The sequence below is a fragment of the Giraffa tippelskirchi genome, chromosome 2 (assembly GCF_054371585.1).
Source record: "Giraffa tippelskirchi isolate mGirTip1 chromosome 2, T2T-mGirTip1v1.2.pri, whole genome shotgun sequence".
Classification (NCBI taxonomy): Eukaryota; Metazoa; Chordata; class Mammalia; order Artiodactyla; family Giraffidae; genus Giraffa; species Giraffa tippelskirchi.
The window spans coordinates 13,572,782-13,594,902 of NC_137276.1; the positions used below are offsets into that span (position 1 = coordinate 13,572,782).

The following is a 22,121-nucleotide window of genomic DNA, read 5'->3' on the forward strand; positions in this document are numbered from 1 at the left end:
GTATGATATGTGAAAGGAAGCAACCTAGAGAAATTCTGATGGGAGGTCCAGGGGCTATTGAATAAACTTGAAGGAATGGGGTTGCTCAGTTCCTTCTTGGTAAAGTCTTGATTCCACATCAAGCTACTCTCCTCAAGCCTACCTGAGTCCCATCTAAGTAGTTAGGGTATTCTTGTCCTTCCTTTGGCCTCCATATTTGGCCTAGCATGTTTTATTTTTTGTTGTTAATCATTTCTTCTCCATATTCTTTCTGTTCCTTAGAAAAATTTACTTAGCCAAAAGCCTTCCTGGCTAAAATAAATGATATCTAAAGAGAAAAAAAAATCCTGAACCATAGGAGATGTCAGTTCAGTAGCTGGAAGTATATTTGGGAATCGTCTCTGAGTTTGTAGAAGGTTGCAAGGAAGATCTTAGACTAACTGGCAATACATAATTTGTAATAAGTGATTGGCACAGTGGACTAGAAGATCTGCCCATAACGAACAAGTAAGTCTCCATCTTAAAGAGCCGGGTAAGTCAGGATAAGCCAGGTTTTGCTGCAGTAACAAACAGTTCTAACATCTCAATGACTTAAAAAAATAAAGACAGGTTTATTTCTAGCTAATGTTCCATAGTTCTCTTAGTATGAGTGGTTGGGGCCTTTCCTGTGTGTCATTCTCAGTCAAAGACTGGTTGATGGAAACTCAGCCATGCTGGGTTTTGCCGATCAGTGTCAGATGAAAAGGGGAGGGGCAGACCACTGGCTCTTGAAGGCTTCTGCCAGGAAATTACACATGTCACTTCCACTCACATTTGATTGGCCAAGGCAAGTCATGAGACTTCAAAGGTCAAAAAGTACAATTCTATCCTATACCTATACTGAGGAAGAGAATCAAGTGTTTTGGGGAAGTAGCACTAATAAATACCACAAGGATTTAGCCCAGAGTTTCTCTGAGGCCCCAGACTTCTACAATACTTCCAGAGGTCTATGAATCCACACTGGCTAAAAGCACTGTCTAAAGATCCCCAATTACTATATATTGGACAAATGTTGTTCTATTTAGAATAGCTATAGAAGTGTTTTACTGAATTTCAAATTACTGTTGAACTCTAATTTTTACTCTTGATGTATTACTTTTCAAAGAACTTGCATTAAAATTACAACTAAAGTTATGATTAGGGAGGTTTTGAAGTTAAAAAAAAAAGTCCTGGTGTTTGAGAAGGTCAGGAGTCATGAAATTAACTATTTACCTGACTCATTGCCATAAGTCAGCCAGATGGTTTTCTCAGGTAATTTCTTTCACAATTCAGGTTGCATGATTATGCTGAAATAAGTGTTTCATGAATATGGAAGGGGTTGATTGAGACATACACTCTACCTCTAATCCATCTATTACTGTTGCTACTATATAAACTATGCATGGTAGTTTCATTCGTCAAATTCTTCACAGATTCCAGGATATATCTGAATATACAGTTGCCTGTGAGATGGCAATGTAGTAGAGGCACTAAAACTCTAGATTTTGAATAAATAGGTAATTTTCCATGTATTTTTAAGCTGAAATCAGTTGTAGACATGTAGCTAATATTCATACATTTTTGTGATCAACTTGGTAAAAATTCATTTGAATTAAGAAGTTAACTACCTTCTGAATGTCCATCTGTAATTCATGGTTCCTGCTAGGCAGGAGTGGGAATCAAAAATCTTTGTTCTTAAATCTTTTGAGAAATATTCTATCATGTTATTTTCTTTCTGCTTTTGAATTCACCCTGCTGCCAGTCCCTTTCACTGGTGCTGGTTGAAAAGATGTGGAATAAAACCAGCATATTTTGAGGGGACACTCCCTCTGCACCTGTTCTTTTCTTCTGATAAAGACTGGCCACAAAGGAACCAAGTGTGAGGAGAATTCTCAGTGCTCTCCCCTACTTACCCTTTCCTCGGTCTCTGGAATTTTCTTACACTATTGGTTATGCCATATGATATCCTGCAGAACTCCTTCACTCACGAGAATTTTCCCTAGGCTTGGAACCCAGCATCCACCTGCAAACTGCCCAATGATTCAAAAACAGCGTTCTTCTCTCGGATGGCTATGTACAGTTTTGAAAAATTCTGCCCTGGATCTAGAAAGAGAGAGCAATCCCATGAAATTGGCATCTTTTAATAATTTCTTCATCAGACGAAAATGAACAGTTTCCAGATACAACTGGATACGCCACAAAGAGAAAAATAAACTGGAAAACATCTTAAGCCCTCCACTGCAGGTGTGTTGGCAAAAATTTCCACACAACTTTTGCATGATTCCTGGTACTGAAAGAAAAAAATGTTTACACTGACAGCTCTTGAATTGAGAAGAGTGATATTAAGGAATATCCTCTGGTTTTTTTTTCACTTAGTTTTTGTTTTATTGTAAAAATGACCTAAAAGTTGTAAAAATACTCTACAAATACAAAAAATAATAAAAGGAAAGTGCATCCCCCAGTAATCTCATTACTCAAAGATAACTATTAACATTTGCTGTATATTTTTCAACACTTTTTCTATGCATTAAAAAAACATGCATTGTAACTGAAACTTTAGTATGCTGAATTCTGTGTTTAAGGTGTAAGCTTTATAGCTGTTGATTCAGCTTTAGTTTATTATTCTCATACTCTATTGACTTTTAATGAACTTCATCAGACAAGGACCAAGAATGGGATGTTAAAAATATCCAATTCAAAAATCAGTCTATCAATTTTGTATTGTATTCTAATAGGGTGTGTTCTGTGTATTTTAATTTTTAATACTTAAATGTACACAAACTGATATACTTTAATTGTACATTGTAGATTTTTAAAAATCTTGAGGGTATTTTGCATAATATGACCACTTTAAAATTATTTTTCTTGTCTCTCTAGTACAAGAAGATTATTTGGAGGAAAAAATAGAATTCAGAAGATATTAAGATATTAAGAACTGTGACTTTTGCCAACATACAATGACCTCTTTCAGCTCAACTGAAATTTTATTGTTGTTGCTTGAATTGGACTTTGAGGCTAAAACTTCTACCCTTGATTTATTTTATTTATAATTTCTTGCTAGCTTTGCTCCTTTGCTCATTTTTAAACAAACTGTAGGATGTTTTGGTTTTGTTTCACGGTAGAGAGGATAATAGGAAGAGAGATGGATTTTGTTTTTTTAACCCAATTAAGGGCTTCATCTTTCATAAAGGTGTTAAGCATTCATTTTTACTGATTTGAGTTGCATAATATGCTACCTACATCTCTGATTATGCTTGTTTTAAAACTTATTTTTGCTCTAACTTTGCTCTGTGGACCAGATCTGGCTAGTCTTTTTTTCTCTAGGCAGGGATTGTTAGTCTTGGTTCTCAGACCCCCTTGAACATCAGGTTTCTGAAGATTTCCTGAGATAGGGCAAAACTCATGTGTGTGTGTGTTTGTGGGGAGAAGATCTACATTTCTCCTTACCTTTTCCTCCCCTCAAACCACCAATACATTCCCCTCTTGACTTTGACCTGCTGAGAAAATAGAAGTCATCAGAAGAGAATGTACCCCACCCTCACCACCTAATCTGCCAAGCTACCTGTTCGGGTCCCACTGATCTGAAGGTTGTGGAAGAGGAAGGAGCCTCTGTTTGAGAAGCTCCGGGAGAATGGATCCTCAGGGTGAGAAAGCGGAGGATGTCTGGGAAGACGTGGTGGATGCAGAAGGCTGTGGAGGCTGGCCCACTCTGAGTCGGGGGGGCACACAGAAAAGTGGGTGGGGGCGGAGGGGGCGGGAGGGGATGATGTCAGCCAGGGTGGGTACTGGACCCTCCAGGATGAGGTTTTAGGGGATGAAGGGAAACCTGGGAGCCAGAGAGGTGAAAAAGGCCCCGGGGAAGATGATCCCTAAAGCTTCCAGGGCAGATCGGCAGCCCAGCTGAGATGCTGGCATGGGAGGAGGAGCAGTGTGGGCAGCAGCTCACTGCCAACTCAATTATGAAGGCCAACAGAGGGGGGTCTTTTAAATAAGTTTTTTAAATTAAAAACACAGCCCCTCTCCTAACTCTACCATCTCAAGAGAGCTAATCCCTTGATTTGGAAGAAAGCAAAACAAAACCTTTCACAGGTGTACAGTTTCCATGTTACAGGGAAGTACACTGATTGTTCTAAAATATTTAAACATTAGATCTATCACTTGAAGCACCTCTTCCACACCTCTATGTAGCTTTCGAAATTCAGTACAGCATGAAACCTCAGTTAGGTGGATGGGCCATAGTTTCCTGAAATGTTCCCAAACACAGGACACTTGTCTTGTTTGGCATCATGAGATGGAGCTGACCAAACCTGTCTGAGCGCACAGTCTCTCAGCGGTCAGGAATGATCCCCAAAAGCAACCACTTCAGCTACATCCTGCTGCTGCCCTCCGAGTGCCAGCTCTGCTCCAAGGCTGACCTGACACTGTCACCCCCTCACCGGACACATAGACATGCAGGGCAGTCTGCTCAGTTGCTCAGGACCCATTTGAACATCTGTGGTGGAGCTGGGGTGAGACAGGGCTCAAAGGTCTGGCGTCTGCTGGGGAAAGCAGGTCCCATGAGCTGAGATGTTCCCAAATCCAGCAATAACGTACGCAGAGTGCCAGGCAGACAGGAACACATAGAGGCTACCCTGGTGTGTGATGCAGCTGAAAATGAAAGCACACAAAGTGCCACTTGGACCATGTCATTTGGGAAAAAAAAGTTTTATGTTTTCATTTATTTTATTTTATTTTTTGGTCGTACCATGCGCCTTGTGGGATCTTAGTTCCCTGACCAGGGATGGAATCCAGTCTCTTGGCAGTGAAAGCTGAGAATCTTAACCACTGGACCACCAGGGAACTCCCTGGAAAAATTTTAAAAGCATTTAGAAAATAGTGTCTCCAGATTAATTCATTTTGTTCTTTTTTAATCACTAGTGAGAGAAACCATTTCTCTCATTTACTTTTTCTGGATGTCCATTAAGTTTCATGGAAATTCATTCATTCTTCATCTTGGAATCCCTGGTAGCTAGTAGAATGCCTGGTACATACCGGATGCTGGAGAAATATCTGCTGAATGGGTTGAATGAAGGCCAAGGAGACACTGATGGAGTGGCAGAGCCTGTCCCTGCCAAGTTCCAGAACTATGTGCCCCTGCTCGCTGGGCAAGGGTTCCTTGATCCCCTTTGGGCAGATGAACCTCATTTTGCCCCAGGTTCTAACTTATCAAGTCCCCATCTCCACTCCAGTCTCTCCCTACCTACTTCCTAGTATAGTAGTTGGATGATAGGAGTAGCCTCCAAGTGTGCCCAACTGCCCCAGCCCCTCCTTACTCCGCATCCTCCCCTTTTCTGTGTCATCTTCCTAAAGCGCTATTGCATTGTTCCAAAGTCTTTCCTGATTCTCCATCAGCTGCAGGAAAGACCCTAAATCCATAGTTTTTCATAAAGGGCTCTTTACAACCCATCTTACTTCCTTTCTTGGGTTTCTTACCAAATCACTGCCCTGGTCCCTCACCCCCAGTTCTTTGCCCCATGGACCCCCAACATGAGAAAAGCTCCATGGTGCCTGAACACCATGCGCTTGCACTGTTTTGCCTTGTTCAGGGATCTCTTCTGCGTGGAATGTTTCTGCTGGCCTTGCCCAGTGACATAAAGATAGAATATTTCTCTGAACTGTTTTTTTTTATCTCCTCAATTCCATTCCAGCCTCAGCCCCATAGAATGAATGGGTTCTTCATACAAATCTCCTGAGCCTTTATATGTCCTTTCTCCCCTACCACCCTCCCCTCTGTGTGTGTGTCTGTCTGAGAACTAGAAGTAAATAGGTAAAGAATTCCTCTTTGCAGCACTAGGGCCATGTTCAGCACTTGGAACACAGTTGTCACTGAGGCTGGTGTGATTTTGTAGTTAAATGTCATCTCTCTGGGTCACGATTTCACCTGTTGCAATACTTACTGGCATTTTTCATCAATGTCTGTGTTCTCTTCTTCCACCTACTTCAGGTTGAGCAAAAAAAACAAATGCCAAGTCAAGCCTTTCCCACATATTAGGCCTAACTCGTACTTTCACAAAGAAGAAAATCTCTCGATTCTGTCTTTGAGTGCCACATGACCTCTCAGGAAAAACGAGGCCATTGTGTGGCAGAAGTCAGGAAGGCTTAACGCGGTCTGAATGCCAACCAGGCTATCTGTGTTCACAATCAGACCTACCATCCCCACACACAGGACGATGTTGGTTTGACCTCAGCAGAAATCAGATCTGCTCTACATGGTGATGATGATAGCAAACATATGGAATTGATTAAATGAATAAATAACCCTACTTAGTTTTGCATAAGAATATGTGGTACCCAGGTCAAAGATAATCCTTAATTTTTCTATGCATAATAGATTCCAAAGTGTAAACATCACCAGTAGCCTGAACCAAACTAGATGCTTTAAGTCAACAGTCAAAGGTGTGATTGTAAACTCAGAAATATTGACAGTGTTTGTGAATATCACTTCTCTAAATTAGGTGAGAGGTCCGCAGCTGATGTGGGTGCCTAATTTATCTGAAATCTCAGTGTCGAGTCTTGGTCAGCCTCAGAAATTTGATCACAGCCTGCTTTCTACTTCTCAGCTGTAGATAATTTTCTAGATTTTTCATCTGCTCTCTTTCGATTTAAAAATGTCACACAACATTGAAATCCACCAGAAACTAGTCATTCCCTGCTAAAATGTCTTATTTTTCTCCTTTGAAGCCACAAACGTTTAAAGTTTGTCAACGTCTCAAGGTGATACCTGCGTATAGAAGTCTTATCAATTTTATTTCATTCTTTAATTTTGAAAAGTTTTAAGAGGCATTCACTCAGTGACTGCTGGCTGTGAGTCATTGGGTCCTTTCTTTCTGTCTGAACTGGCTAGTTCTGGGCCTTAGGAACCAGAGCCAGGGTGGTTGGGGTGTGCGCCGTTGAGAAGTTCTGAGTAACAAGCCGTGAAAGGCAGGTGACCAGGGAAGGCATGGTGTCAAAACAGGTAGAGAGTCACTGGCCAGAGGGGTCAGCATTAGGAGGGCAGGTGGTGAGATTCAGCAAGATTCCCTATGGTGGTTGAATAGTGTCCCCTCTCCCTCCCAAAAGATACACCCTGGTCCTAATCCCAGGTCCCTGTGAGTGGGACCTTATTTGGAAATAGGATCTTTACAGATGTAATTATGTGAAGGATCTCAGAATGAGATCACCCTGGATCTGGGTGGACCCTAAATCCAATGACTGGTGTCATTAAGAGGAAGAAGAGGCAGATCAGAGACACAGAGACTTGGGACTTCCCTGGTGGTCCAGTGGTTAAAATTCCACACTTCCAATACAGAGGGGCGTGTTTCATCCTTGATCAGCTAGCTAAGATCCCACATGCCTCTTGGTCAAAAAACCAAAAAGCATAAAACAGAAACAATGTTGTAACAAATTCAATAAAGACTTTTAAAATGGTCCACATCAAAAATATCTTTAAAAAGAGAGAGAGAGACAGAGACTCAGAAGGGAAGGCTACTGAAGACAGAAGCAAAGATTGGAATGATATGTCTACAAGCCAAGGGACATCAGGATTGCTCACAGCCGCCAGAAACTAGAGGAGAGGCATGAAACAGATTATCCCTCAGAGGGTCCAGAGAGAATAACCCTGCTGACACCTTCATTTCCAACTTCTGGCTTCCAGGACAGTGAGAGAATAAAGTCACCAAGTTTTTGATAATTTGTCACAGCAGTCGTGGGACTCTAAGACACTCCCCCACATACATACACACTTTCCATGCACAGAATTCTCCAAAATTGTAAGCTACATGAGGGCAAGGGTTTGGTCTTGCTCCCTCTGCATGTCTAGTCCTAGAGTAGTGGCCAGCATTTAGCAAGTACCCAGTCAATATCAGCTGAATGAATGAATCAAATCTCTTGTTCCTGCCTCTCTCTAAGACAGATCAGAACCTTAGTAGTAGACAATGGTAGGTCAATCATTTAGCACAGACTCTGATCATCTTGAGTACAATGAGCCTTTAGAAAAAGTTAAGTAAGCTTTTATCATATTTATTTATGTAAATCAGTAAAAGAAAACTATTCTGCTTTATTTCAGCTCAGGTACAATGCTAGAGGCAGATAAAATAGGTTCATGATTTGAATCATTCAATTTTCTTTCCATCAACAAGTATTTCTTAAGCACTCAAACAGTGGTAAGCTTCATCCTGAAAGTAAGGATCCAAGGTACAAATAGGAATCTAGGGAATTTTCAGCCTAATGGAAGAGGAAATAGCAGTTAATCAAACAGCATACTAATCAGTCATTGCAAATACAGTAAGAGTGATGGAAGAAAGTACTATATACTCTGTCCACAGGTTGCTTGATGAATATGTGTCCCTGAAAATAGCCCTCAAGGTCTATGGGGCAAGGGCCATTTCTCCTTTTGCTCACCTCTGTTTTCCTCATGCTTAGCTCAGTTCAGGGTCCAGATAGGTTTTGTTAATTAAGTAAATAAGTAGTATTGCTCTATCATCTAGAATCCCAGTCACAGTACTTTTACCCCCCTTCCAACTGACTTGCACTACAGGAAAAAGAATGCATCTTTCTACCATGACCAGAGATACAGAATAAATCAGCATCCCACATGGCCAAAAGTCAATGCAAAGCCACAGACAGTTTGTTCTCAAGGACATGGAAGACTTCATGTAGTAAAAGGAAACTTCACCCGAGGAGTTGGACCATAAAGAAGGCTGAGGGCTAAAGAAGTGATACTTTTGAATTGTGGTGCTGGAGAAGACTCCTGAGAGTCCCTTGGACTACCAAGAGATCAAACCAGTCAATCCTAAAGGAAATCAACCCTGAATATTCATCAAAAGGACTGATGTTGAGCCTGAAGCTCCAATAGTTTGGCCACCTGATGTGAAGAGCAGACTCATTGGAAAAGACCCTGATGCTGGGAAAGATTGAGGGCAGGAAGAGAAGGGGGTGGCAGAAGATGAGATAGTTAGATAGTATCACTGACTCAGTGGACGTGAATTTGAGCAAACTCTGGGAGATAGTGAAGAACAGGGGAGCCTGGCATTCTGCAATCCATGTAGTCGCAAAGAGTCGGACACAACTTAGTGACTGGACAACAACAACAACATCTGAGGAACCACCAGCATCCTGCCAGGCCATCTGCTTTGGCAGCTTCAGGCACCTGTCCAAACATGTGGCAACTAAACAGAGCTTATGTCTACTGTCACCATCACTGTGGGCTGGATGGCATTTGCCAGCCAAAAGACAAGAGCTATCAAGGCAAAGTTTTGATTAGGTACACTTTTTAAAGTGTTTATTATTTCTGGTTTTGGTACTATTAGTCCAAGACTGTATGTAGGTAGTTATCAATCAACTGATGTCCTCACAAGGCACCTACTAAATGTAGGGTGTGGCACTCAAGTCTGAGGAAAACACAGAAGCAGGAGCTGAGATTTCTGTCTTCAGGTTAGCTTCTACCTGGGACACATTTACAACTCTGCTCATAGTATCCATTCTCTCTTCTCCTTTCATGATGTCACTCCTCCCCCACCCTTCGGTGGATCCGACTCCACCCCCTGCTCAGGATTGGAACACGTGGCTTAGATCAACCTGATGAGTGCAGCATATTGTCCTATCCATGATCAAGGAGCTTTTGAGTGAGAGTGAAGTACCCAGATCTTTCTGTCTCCTACTCACAGGAAACTGAAAGATTGGAGCCCTGGGAATCACTGGCAGTCACCTTACATCCATGTGGGACTACAGAAAGAAATCAACACCAAAGATATTGAACTAAGGAATATATACTATATACTTAGTTGCTCAGTCGTATCTGACTCTTAGAGACCCCATGGACTGTAGCCCATCAGGATCCTCTGTCCACGGGATTTCTCAGGCAAGAACACTGGACTGGGTTGCCATTTCCTTCCCCAAGGGATCTTCCTGGCCAAGGGATCTAACCTGCTGCTCCTGCCACGTCTCCTGCATTGCAAGCAGATTCTTTAACCGCTGAGCCACTGAGGAAGCCCCGAACTCAGGAACAGAAAGAGAGAAACTGGATCTCAGGCACAGCATTTGAACTCTGGATTAAGACTTGCCTAAAATCAGAACCCCCCCGCCCAGATTCTTTCAGTGACAAGAACCAACAAATTATTTCCTTCTTTTCTTTTTTCTTAAGTCAGTTTGGTTTGCATTTTCTGTCACTTGCCATCAAAAGAATCTTACCTGACACAGAGACAATATGAAAAGGGCGTTAGCAATAAATGCCAAAGGTCAGATAGTATGTCCACTGTGGGCTACAGATGGAGGTGGCAGAAAAAGAATGTCCTGAGCTCAGTGGGGTGAGCTCGTGAGAGTAGAAGAGCGTGGCTGAGAGACTCCTAGAGGGCAGAGGTGGGGAACAATCTGAGGGAGGCTGATGTCAGTCCATTGACTAGCTGAGCAATGAGTTTGGAATTTAACCTGTGGCCCTTGGATCTTTTGTGCTGAGTAATGACCTATGAGGAGGAAATTGATCCTAAGGATCATCAATTTTGTCAATCAGTTCTCCACACAATTAGGAGAGAGAGACAGATTGGCTTGAAAGGCAACTTAATGCTTTGTTTGTTTACCCGTCCTTCATGGAGGCTTTTAGCACATTAGCGGATACTTTACATTGTGGTGTTCTCTTTGGTGACGGAATACAAACACAACAAGCGGCCCTCACCTTGCCCAGGAGGGCAGAGAGTCAGGTGACTCTACCATTAGCTCTCAGGAAGACCGCGGCAGCCTGTCAATAACCGTCTAGGCCACTTTGGGGGAGGTTGGGCCTGATGGCCAACCACCAGGCTGGCTCTGGATAAACCTTAGTCTTGAAAATGCATCCGAGACAAAGTGATGGCAATCTGGGAAGCCATCCAGGTCAGAGTGTCCTAAGTCTGGTAACTAAAGAATCCTTAAATAAGAGCTCAATTTCACTTTCCTAGAAGAGCACAGAGGGTGTACTTTAGGCATTTGACTATGGCTCGAATACATTCTATTAAAACCAGGCCTGCAACTGATTTCTAGAATATTCCTAAGTGAGTCCACTATCACTGTGGAGTCCTGCTCATAAATTGGGGACAGAAGTGGAAAAGTCAAAAGGAATGTTTTTATTCCTTTTTAGTAGATGTGTAGACTCTCTGACTCCAGCCTTGGGGTGATTATCTTTAAACAGTAATTAATTCCAAAGGTATAAAACATATAGCAAACAACTCCTTTTCTACATAGCTTTCATTTTAATATACCATTACAAATAGTGAGAAAAAGGCCTTCTCGAAGATAAAATTCCAAAGGAGGACGAAATTATTTCAGAGGGACTGTCTAAAATTTTGTAGGGTTTTAAGGATAACATGAGACTCAAAGTGGTATTATGTGAAAAAAAATGCCGGAACATCTGTTATGTTAAGTATAACAACAACAAAACCAAAATAAATCTCTAGTGAAGAAAAAGCTCATAATAGATCATTGTGGGGCTTCTGCCTTCTTGCAAGAGAAACTGACAAAAGCACTGCAGTGGGAACAAGATGGGCAAAAGTAACAATATATGAATGAAGCAATGCCAGCTTATAAAGTCTGCTAGCTTAGTCCTCTTGTGCTTGGCATATTTGTGCAAAGTTCTAAGTCACAAAAGCCACCTCCCAAGGAAACCAGCTGTCAGTCACATACAACTTTGTTCTGTCTTGTTTTCTTCATTGTTTTCAATGTAAGTGTTTTTCTATTAATAAGAAAAGTGTGATCTGATTGGTGACAAAAAGTCACACACACACACGCGCGCGTGTTGTCAAGTCAGTTTCTTTCCATTCATTTTAATGCGTAGCCATGCCATTCGAGATGAAAAGACTTTAGTCTAATCTGGCTTGATATTAAGAAATAAACAGATGAAACGCTAAAATCATAGCAAGTGTTCAAAAATCCAGATTGGCTCAGTCTGACTTAGAAAGTTTTTGAATAATTTTCTAACTACAGCTAATACAAGCAAACTTCCATATCCTCAGGAAATAAAATGCCCCTGTTCTGGTTGAATCTGAAAAATCTTAGCAGCATGTAATGCATTTAGAATTTTTGTGCAAATTTAAAAGATTGGAGGTCTAAATTGGTCTAAACAGTAACAGCCTGGTGGAGTCTTTACATCTTGAAATCAAAAGCTTCTTAAATAGTTGGTTAGCTAGCATCAAACATCTCCAAGTCAAATGTGATGATGTGTTGTTTTGCCACTTTTAAGGTAGTCTGTCCCTTTTGGAACAGAGTAGCTAAAATGTCAAAAATCTAGTAAATTTAAATAAGAGATTTTTCTACAAGATCTTCAAACAACTCTGTCGTACATTATGAAAAGGAAGAGTCATAATGGGTTCTATGCCCTTGGCCTCAAATATTCTAAAGATCTAATCCTTGCTGATCTCTCCAAACTCATCTCAAGTTACTGTTGCCCTGACTCACTACCCTTCAGACAGAATGACCTTTTGTTAGTTTCTTTTAAGCATCAATTTTTCCTACCACTCCTTCTGTCTGGAATGTTCCTTCTCATTCCACTCTTTGCAAGGCTAGATTCCTCTCATCAGATTTCAGGTTGTCATCTCCTTTGGTGGACCTCTGTTGCATATGCCTCCTGAGCATTTCTCTCCACTTCCTTTCACAGCAAAGTTCAAATTTTCCTTTGAAATCAGCCTGTCCCACCTTTAGTCAGTGAGATTCTGGATGAAGAGGGCAAACCCTTTCCAGGAGGTTTCAAGGTATTAAACTTAGCTCTGGCCACAGTGATTGGTTCTGACATGTGACTCAAGATTGACCAATGAGGATCAACCTCTGAAGTCTTTATAGAGCCAATGAGATAGAGGTGGCTCAGCTGGTAAAGAATCCCCCTTCAATGTGGAAGACCTGGGCTCGATCCCTAGGTTGGGAAGATCCCCTGGAGAAAGGAAAGCCTACCCACTCATATTCTGGCCTGGAGAATTCCATGAACTGTATAGTCCATGAGGTCACAAAGAGTCAGACACGGCTGAGCATCTTCCTTCCTTCCTTCCATCCACTGGGTCTGGTAAGTGGGTGCCTGAACTTGCGATGGCTATCTCTGACGGTACAAAAGATACTGTCTCGGGGCAGGAAACTGACGAAGGATGAGGCGAGAAACAGAAAGGAGTAGAAAAGCCAGGTCCCGCCCAGTGACATGGATTAAGGGCTCAAGTACAGCATGATTTCTTTCTTTTTTATCTTCATTCCTTCTTCCTTTTTTTGCTTTAAATGGCTTGAGTTCATTATTTCTCACTTACAAACCAAAACGTATGGACTATGATCTTCCTCAAGGAGGAAACTCCTAGTTTCAGGATACAGAGCAACTGCTTGCCCGCTTCTCATTTTTTTTTCATTACTGGGCTTTTAAATCACAATTTGCTCTTATTTTGTAGTTTATGACTTTTTCGATCTGCTGCCATTTTCTTTCAATCTTCTGCATTAGTCTGAAATGCAAAACTGAGGAAGGCATTTTATCTCTAGGCACTAGGAAGAACATGAGCAGGGTCGTGGTCAGATATATGCTTTGTGCAGAAAAAAAAGTACAAAAACAATAAGATTATTAAAAGCAAGATATTAATAAGTCTTAGAAGTCTGTATCTGCTGCTTCTATAAATGAAGACACTAACATAAGTTAATAACCAATATCTTTATCACAGAAGGGGAACCTTGAATTTCAAACCTTTTTGTGGAGCTCAAACACTCTATCAGTGGTGAACAGTTTCAGTGGTGGCAGTTATACTGGATAGTCCAACAAATGAGCCTTAGGAATTGGTGTATAAATGGATTTCTAATAATTCTCTGGTGGTCTACTGAATTGCAGGCCTTATTTAGTTTGGTATTTGGTTAGATAACTCATTGAGTGAGTCAGGAGGCAGGGAGGATCCCATGAAAACAGCCATGAGTTTTCCATGTCATCAAGTTGGGAATATTTAGGGGGGAGCTGAGATTTTAGAAACCATATAAATGCTGTTGTTGGTAGAGCTCTTACAGGGTGCCAAGTGGGACTGGGGAATTCTCAGCCTCCAGTGCTCTCTTAGGGGCTTCCCCAGTGGCTCAGTGGTAAAGAATTCACTTGCAATGCAGGAGACACAGGAGACCCAGGTTCAATCCCTGGGTCAGAAAGATCCCCTGGAGAAGGGAATGGCTACCCACTTCAGTACTCTTGTCTGGAGAATCCCATGGACAGAGGAATATGGAGGGCTACAGTCCATGGAGTCACAAAGAGCTGGATACAACTGAAGTGACTTAGCAGACACATAGTTCTCTGTTAGAGGGGGTTGGGAATTTGCTTGACATTGACCTATCTCCATCCCCACCCTCACCACTTGGGAGGGATGGATTAACTGAATAGTCTCACTTCTCTCTTTCTGGGTGAAGCACTAATTCAGGATTCTAACACTTTGGTACACATCAGAATAATTTGGGAACAGGCCAGCTTCCTCTTAGAAGCCTGCCCCCACTCCCTACCTGGTTTAATGCTCTGTTGACACTGTTTTTAAATTTTAATAATTTTTTGAATAAGAGGCTCCAATTTTTCATTTTGTATTGGGTCACACAAATTATGTATTTGGTCCTGCCTGGGGGAGGAGAAAGAAAGCTGAGCGCCAACGAATTGATGCTTTTGAACTGTGGTGTTGGAGAAGACTCTTGAGAGTCCCTTGGGCTACAAGGAGATCCAACCCAGTCAATCCTAAAGGAAAGCAGTCCTGAATATTGATTGGAAAGACTGATGCTGAAGCTGAAGCTCCAATACTTTGGCCATCTGATGCAAAGAACTGACTCATTGGAAAAGATCCTGATGCTGGGAAAGATTGAAGGCAGGAGCAGAAGGGGAAGACAGCGGATGAGATGGTTGGATGGCATCACCGACTCAATGTACATGAGTTTGAGAAAGCTCCAGGAGTTGGTGATGGACAGGGAGGCCTGGCGTGCCACAGTCCATGGGATCACAAGGAGTCAGACATGACTGAGAGACTGAACTGAATTGAACTGAGGGAGGAGAACATATGGAAATGCAGATTCCCAGGCCTTCCCCTCAAACATCTGACTCAGAGGGTCTTGGATCGGCCTTAGAATCATCATTGCTAGCACGGAGTGTAAGTGGAACATTGCTAACTATACCCAGGGAATTTCAAAATGTTTTTCGAAGAAAACCTAAGATTTGAGAGTGCAGAAAAGGCAGGCTTCAGCATTTTCAAAAAACAGGCCAGGCCTTCATTTCCAGGGTCCCCTGAACACACCTTCTTTCTGCCTCAGCTCTGTCATTTCTCTAAGGATCAATGCAGTGCTTAGAAATCCTTAGATCTCTAGATTTTCAAGAGGTCCCTTCTAGAGAAACTCAAAAATGCCAAGATTGCTGTCATCTGTTGTCCAAAATGAAGGGCTTAAGTGTGCCTAAATCCTTGGGCTAAATGAATCCCATGGTGACTAAGAGCAATAGCTAATACAAAAGAACAGTCCTTTCCAGACCCCTTCTTTAGCAGGCTTCACTAATCATGGCCCCAGACACCACTAATCAATCAACCATGCATTTCCACACAGCCCCGGTGTGGCCCTAGACCACACTCTCATCCCAGACAGCCCCCACCAATGAACTAGACTTGACAATGCTGGTGAAAACCATTTCCCAGGTATATCAATTGGGACCAAGAATAGGGAACTAAGGCTAAGTGAGTATAAATGAGTTACTTTTTTTTTCCCCAGGTAAATGAGAACCATTAAAAGGGTCACTCCTTTTGAGGATAAATTTACTTACCAGCTGCCTGTGTTGAAAATAAACAGAAACCCAACACTTTCAGGGGAATGATACTATCACTGTCCCTCCTTCCCTTGGGGTAGGTAAAACTGGGGGCCTCTAAGTAACTTGACCACATTAGATAGGAAAAGTACTGGGTAATTTTCATTAACATAGTTAGCTGAGTTTAACCAATTGTATGAGGGAACCTCTCTGCATTTGGATGGGTTTGGGGGGCTTCTTCTTTTAGCTAAATTCATTAACTACCATGCTTCTAGAGGGAAGTGAGAAATTTGCATCCTTATTAAGCCTGCGGTAGTACTGCCTCACCTCTGAGATCAGGATCTCATTAAGACACAACAGCACATCTTGAGAACTGTCTCACCAAACTGCCATTCCTCTGAACTTGGCTTTTGGTTCAAAAATGTCACACGTACTAAAACTCGCTTGAAAGTATATTAAATTCCAAGACCCTGCAGTTGGTTAGAGAGGGGGATGTATACGAGCTGGCCGATTCTGGGATCCAGAGTTCAGCTTCCAACCACGGAGTTATTGAGCACTTCATCAGGGTACAAGCGATTTCTCTCAAACACAAGCGGATCCAGTCACTTCTTTACAACATGTTGGGAGATGGGGGCAGGGGTAGGGGGCGAGGCTGCTGTCAACCCAGCCTTTCCAGAGGCATCCTTGGAGCTTTATAGCTTTTGCAGTGATGGTGTTTGAAACGGAAAAGCCGTTCCTCCAAACAAGCAAACAATGGCAAAAGTCCCTTTGTTACTTTCTATAATGTCCTACATATGTCTACAATGTTCTAAAGATTACAAAGCTTTGCATCCAATATGTGCATTGTGTTAAGGGCAAAGTTGGAGGGATGGTCACAGGGACAAAGACACATGAGCAACAGAGTATGGTAAGTTTCAGGCAGGAAGTTGCTCAAGCTGTGAAATCCATCACCTAGACAGTGTTTAACTTTAGAAGAAAGAGGAGGTATTTCCCCCAAACAGCTGCACCAAAAACCCCTGTGATATATGCATATGCAAATGTATAGAGGAAGGTCTGGAAGGGAACAGAGTACCCCTTACCCCCACCCCCACTAACACACAAATATAAAAGTGGCCATCTTGAGCGTGGGGACCCGGGTTAGGAATGACACTCAATGAGAGTTTAGGCCTTTTCATGCTTCCATTTTTCTCAAGGACTCAGGTATGAGTTAAGGAGAAGGGGGTGGCAGAGGATGAGATGGTTAGATATCATCACCAACTTCATGGACATGAATTTGAGCAAACTCCAGGAGATAGCAAAGGACAGGGAAGCCTGACATGCTGCAGTCCACGGGGTCGCAAGGAGTGGAACACGACTTAGCGACTGAACAAAGAGTTGTGAAATTAAAAAATCACTTTCAAAAAACATTTACTGTGATCTTCAGATGGACATTTCATATCAAAAGCTTTCCTTTACCCAGTGTCATGCTGGGTTTTACAGAAAATTTTAAAAGATATAGTGCCTACAATTTACAACATGTGACAAAGATGAGCCAGTGTGCTGGACTCCAGATGGTTGGATGTTATAAAGGCAGCTTGCCAACCAAGCAGTCACTTGAACTCTGGTCTCTTAAGCTGTGCAGGTGCCTGGTGGAGAAGGAGAGAGAAGGAGGCTGATGGAGCTGGTGGAGGGGTTTAGGGGTTCTAGATGCAGCTGTGGCAGCAGCTGGAATCAAAGACCCCACCCTGAGGGTCTTGGCACAACTTGATGAGAGTCTGTGTCTGGTGGCAGGAGAGAACCGAGGAAATGATAGATGGAAAGATGGGAGAGATGTGTCCACAGAGCTGTCTGAGAGTGACTCAGGGATGATACTCTGGCTTTAAGTTGAGGACACCTGGAAACCTGGTAATGCCATCAATATCACCATGTGAGAAAGGAGCTTTGGGGAGTTGAAGGGAAGGAGAAGCCAGTGAGAAAACCAAGAGGTAACAGCAAGGATGTTTTCAAATTGTGGTGTTGCTGACGACTTGAGAGTCCCTTGGGCTGCAAGGAGATCAAACCAGTCCATCCTAAAGGAAATCAGTCTTGAATATTCATTGGAAGGACTGATGCTGAAGCTGAAGCTCCAATATTTGGCCACCTGATGTGAAGAGCTGACTCATTGGAAAAGACCCTGATGCCGGGAAAGACAGAGGGTAAGAGGAGAAGGGGGCAACAGAGGATGAGATGGTTGGATGGCATCACTGACTCAATGGACATGACTTTGAGCAAGCTCCGGGAGATGGTGATGGACAAGGAAGCCTGGCGTGCTGCAGTACATGGGGTCGCAGAGTCAGACACGACCGAGCGACTTTCCTTTCACTTTCAAACCCATGCTAAGTGTCTGCTGCAGTAACTCAGAGTGAAGAATACTGATACTGACTTGATTCCCCACAGCTTATGGTGTGCTGTGCTATGCTTGGTCACTCAGCTGTGTCCGATTCTTTGCGACCCCATGGACTGTGCCCCTCCTGGCTCCTCTGTCCATGGGGATTCTCCAGGCAAGAATACTGGAATGGGTTGCCATTCGCTCCTCCGGGGGATCTTCCCGACTCAGGGATAGAACCCAGGTCCCCCATATTGCAGGCAGAGCAGTTTATGGTGTTTATTCCTCAAAACCATGATGGTATTAGCCTTCTCAAAAGTCAACAGAATTTCCTACTAGAGCGGGGCTTCAGTCTAGTGTGAAAATAAGCTGTCGATTGGCTGGGGGTGGATAGGAATATAAATATTATACTTGAACATGCATATATAATATTTTTATCAGCACCAAACAGGTTAATCATATGTAGCCATAAGAAATCTATGTAATTTCCTCTCCATGAAGTAATACAATCGCATTATCTTCAGAATTACTCAGATTTCCTCATTAGATGCCATTTCCAGCTAGGAAAGGAAAATAGGAGAAATAAGTAAAATGCAGATATCTGACATTTTTGCTCATTCAACAGACCAGTGAAATCTCTGTGAGCTCATTCAGATATTTTACTCTCATGAAATCAATGGAACTCATTGCTTAGGCTGTCATGTCTGCAGGTTATGTCTGTATTTAAGAGGCTTAAATATTTATCAGTATTTTTATTGAGTCATTTAAACATTGGCTTCTGCTGTTGTATATCTTTCAGAGGAGAGCTGCCCATCCTCCCAAAAATGGGGATATGCTCCCATTTCATCCTTTGCCCCCTCTCCACCTTGGCCCTCACCGAGGAGTATGTGTTCCTGAAGAAAAAGCCTCAAGGATGTAAAATATGCAATTGTATTATCTCTGAAGATAAACATGAGGGGGCATGCAATAAAAACTGTGCTCAAAACCCTAAAAGAGGATTACTCTTTCTCTTTTTTCTCTCAGGCAGAATGATTCTAATTGTGAAGATAGCTCTGTTTTCTTATACATTTATGTTTTGTAAGCCTTTGGTAAATAGGATATTATTAGAAATAATTTAATGTACATGAGGCAATGAAAATAGATTAGCACCTCTATTACTCAGCCATCACTGCATTTAATGTAAAGATCATGGTGATATTGTAGATCTGCATCTTTGTGTGTGAGCACATATGTGCTCTTAAGGTTGAAATATTAATAAAAATTCTAGAGCAAAATAATATAGCATAATAAAAAGAGCTGACAGCTCTTCAATGCCTACTATGTTCCAGGTGCTGTATGAGATTTTAAAATCCATTATCTTGTTATATATCACAGTTGTTTGAAAGTATGTGTTATCCCTCTCTCTCGCTAACAGATGAGTCAACCAGACTTAGTATGGTTAACTGACCTGCCCAAGATCACCCAGCTGTTAAGTGTCAAAGCTGAGATTCAATTCTAGGTCTAGGTACCAAAGGTCAAAGTCCATGCTCTTTCTATTCCATTTCCCAGTGCCTTTCCATTGTAAAGAGGAATTTCCAAAGCACCCATGGGCTTCTTACCCCTTGCATTTGATTATCTTACATTTCCAGATGTTTCCAGTAGGAATATCCTCAAAACACACATGTCCTTTGATCAATGCTTTTGGACCACCCTCCCCAGAGTTTGTTCAACAAGGCGCCTTCACCATCAAAATGTTCTCAATCTTGAGCTGACTGAAGAGGCCAAGTCATCACTGGGTAGGGAAGGGTAGAGATGTCATCCTCACAGCTGTTCCCAGATGCTCTTTACCCAGTTCTACTCAGCTGTCATGGTCACCTCCATCAATAGTGACCTCTGATTCTTTCTGCTTACTCCAGAAGGAATAGAATGTATCCAATTTCAATTGCTGTTCATTTTTCCTAGACTTGAGCACATTTGTAAATAAATGCACTTAAGAATGTACAGATAGGCAACAAACAAAAAAATCTGTCTTTTGCTACCTTTGCGTAGTGATCAAAAATGCCTAACTAGACCTTCACTCTTGCCAAGCCAGTTTTGAATATACTTACAAGGATATGAATGCCCATTATTTCACTTAAATATAGATTATGAATACTGACAAATACTTTTATTCAAAGATTTTGATCACTTGGAGATTATATTTCATCCTAGGACTCAACCTTCTTCGACTTCCACAACTTTCAAACATACGTTCCCACAAAACCAGAGTTTCATAAAAATGTACTAAATAACCTTAAAGCCCTTTATGAATAATTATGAGTTTTTACGTTTTTGTGAATCTGCATATTAATTCTGTCCCATAAATAAAACATGAAGCAAAAATCCAGCATGCTGAGTGTCAGGGGGATAGAAGATGAGAAGGAAGGATAATTATCAGTTTAATGTGGGAATATACTTAACCTAAAAGATTACCTCCAAAACTGGTGACATCCTAAGTATATATAACACACAAGGATGTTTTCATTTAAATAAAAAGGGGGAAAGATTTACACTGAGTGTCTGCCACGTTCACAGCTCTCTCGGCAGCCTGTGGTTGAAAAGGCAATTGTCAGAATTTTTATTTGCTTGGGATTAGTCATTCTCACGTATTTAGCTTTTTTCTTCCCTGAACACTGTGGGTTTCAATGCCATATAATCCACATTCTTGTATTTGGTGTGTATTCCTTTTCATTCATCTGTAACTATAGATTTTCTTAGGGGACTAATAATGAAAGGCCACTGGCAACTAAACTGACTACACTTTATCCACTCTCAGACCTTGTGCATCTAAAGGGCAGGAGGAAACAGAGCTGGTGCCCAGATGACTCCAAATCACTTGTGCTCAAAGTTCCTGGGTGGTGGTAGCCTATGGGCAAATATTGTGGAATCCATGAATATCTCTTCAAGAATAAGATGCTCCTGGATGCCATGATCATACCTTTAGCCAGTTTTCAAATAAGAAAGAAGATGACTAACCCAAGGTCTGTGGGCATGCCAGGCCTCTCTGATCGTGAAAACTTGTCTGTTTAAGGTACCCGGCTCTGAAATGCACTTCCCTGAAGCTCCAAAATCTGCCATGTTCATAAATGTCATCTGAGAAGACCTCAAAATTTTCAACAACTTTTACCAATCACATTGCCTCCATGCTTCAGACTAGCTTATCAGCTTATCAGATTGTCACCAGAGGAGACATCTCTCTCCAGACTCCAAGCCCCCTTCCCCAGGATGTCTGATTGCCAGACTCATGTGGGATGGGAATGGACTTTGCCAGGGGAATTTTGTGGCTCACTTGGTTAAAAACAGTGTCAAAGACTTGGTGAAAGCTTTAGAAGGTCAAGCTGAGTCATGATAATGGTACCACTAGTGTGGGTTACTCAGTCATGTCGAACTCTTTGCAGCCCCGTGGACTGTAGCCCACCAGGCCCCTCTGTCCACGGAATTCTCCAGGCCACAGAATTCTCCAGGCAAGAATACTGGAGTGGGTAGCCATTCCCTTCTCCAGGGGATCTTCCTGACCCAGGGGTTGAACCCTGATCTCCTGCGTTGCAGGCAGATTCTTTACCACAGAACCACCAGGGAAGATCCCATAATGGTACTATGGATCCCCATCTTTATTTTTAAAATGTTCTTTTCTAAAACAACTTCTACTTAAATCATCCTTTCCCCCCATTTCCTGACTTCTGCAGAGCTGTCTGAAGCAGATGCTAGGAATGCCTTATTACAGATGGAGGCACTGAGGCAGGTTTCCCCAAAGCCATAGAAGCTGATTGAGTTTCAAGGGCTCAAATGGTGTGCAATTACTAACACTCTACAACTAGCCTAGCCACCTTTCTTCTCTCTTTCAATTTTTCCTCTCTCTTCCTCTCCTATTTCTTCTGTCCCATTTGCCCAATTTTAAGGAGTTGGGATGCATAAAGGATTGTGGAAATAATAGTTTAAAATATAACACAAACTAGTAACTCAATCCCACTAACTCTGCCTACTCCTAGCAGTAAAACCTGCTCTTTGCTTGGT

The 22,121-nt window shown here is 42.0% G+C and overlaps 2 long non-coding RNA genes across 2 annotated transcripts; one reads left to right on the forward strand and one right to left on the reverse strand.

Moving 5' to 3' along the window:
- Positions 1-10,145: 10,145 nt before the first annotated feature.
- LOC145538591 (uncharacterized) lies at positions 10,146-19,082 on the forward strand. Its single transcript, XR_014077066.1, has 2 exons — positions 10,146-13,033; positions 18,889-19,082. It is a non-coding gene; the product is annotated as an uncharacterized LOC145538591 (long non-coding RNA).
- On the reverse strand, positions 18,549-20,997 carry LOC145538592 (uncharacterized). Its single transcript, XR_014077067.1, has 2 exons — positions 19,710-20,997; positions 18,549-18,649 (listed from the first exon to the last, which is right to left on the reverse strand). It is a non-coding gene; the product is annotated as an uncharacterized LOC145538592 (long non-coding RNA).
- Positions 20,998-22,121: the final 1,124 nt, after the last annotated feature.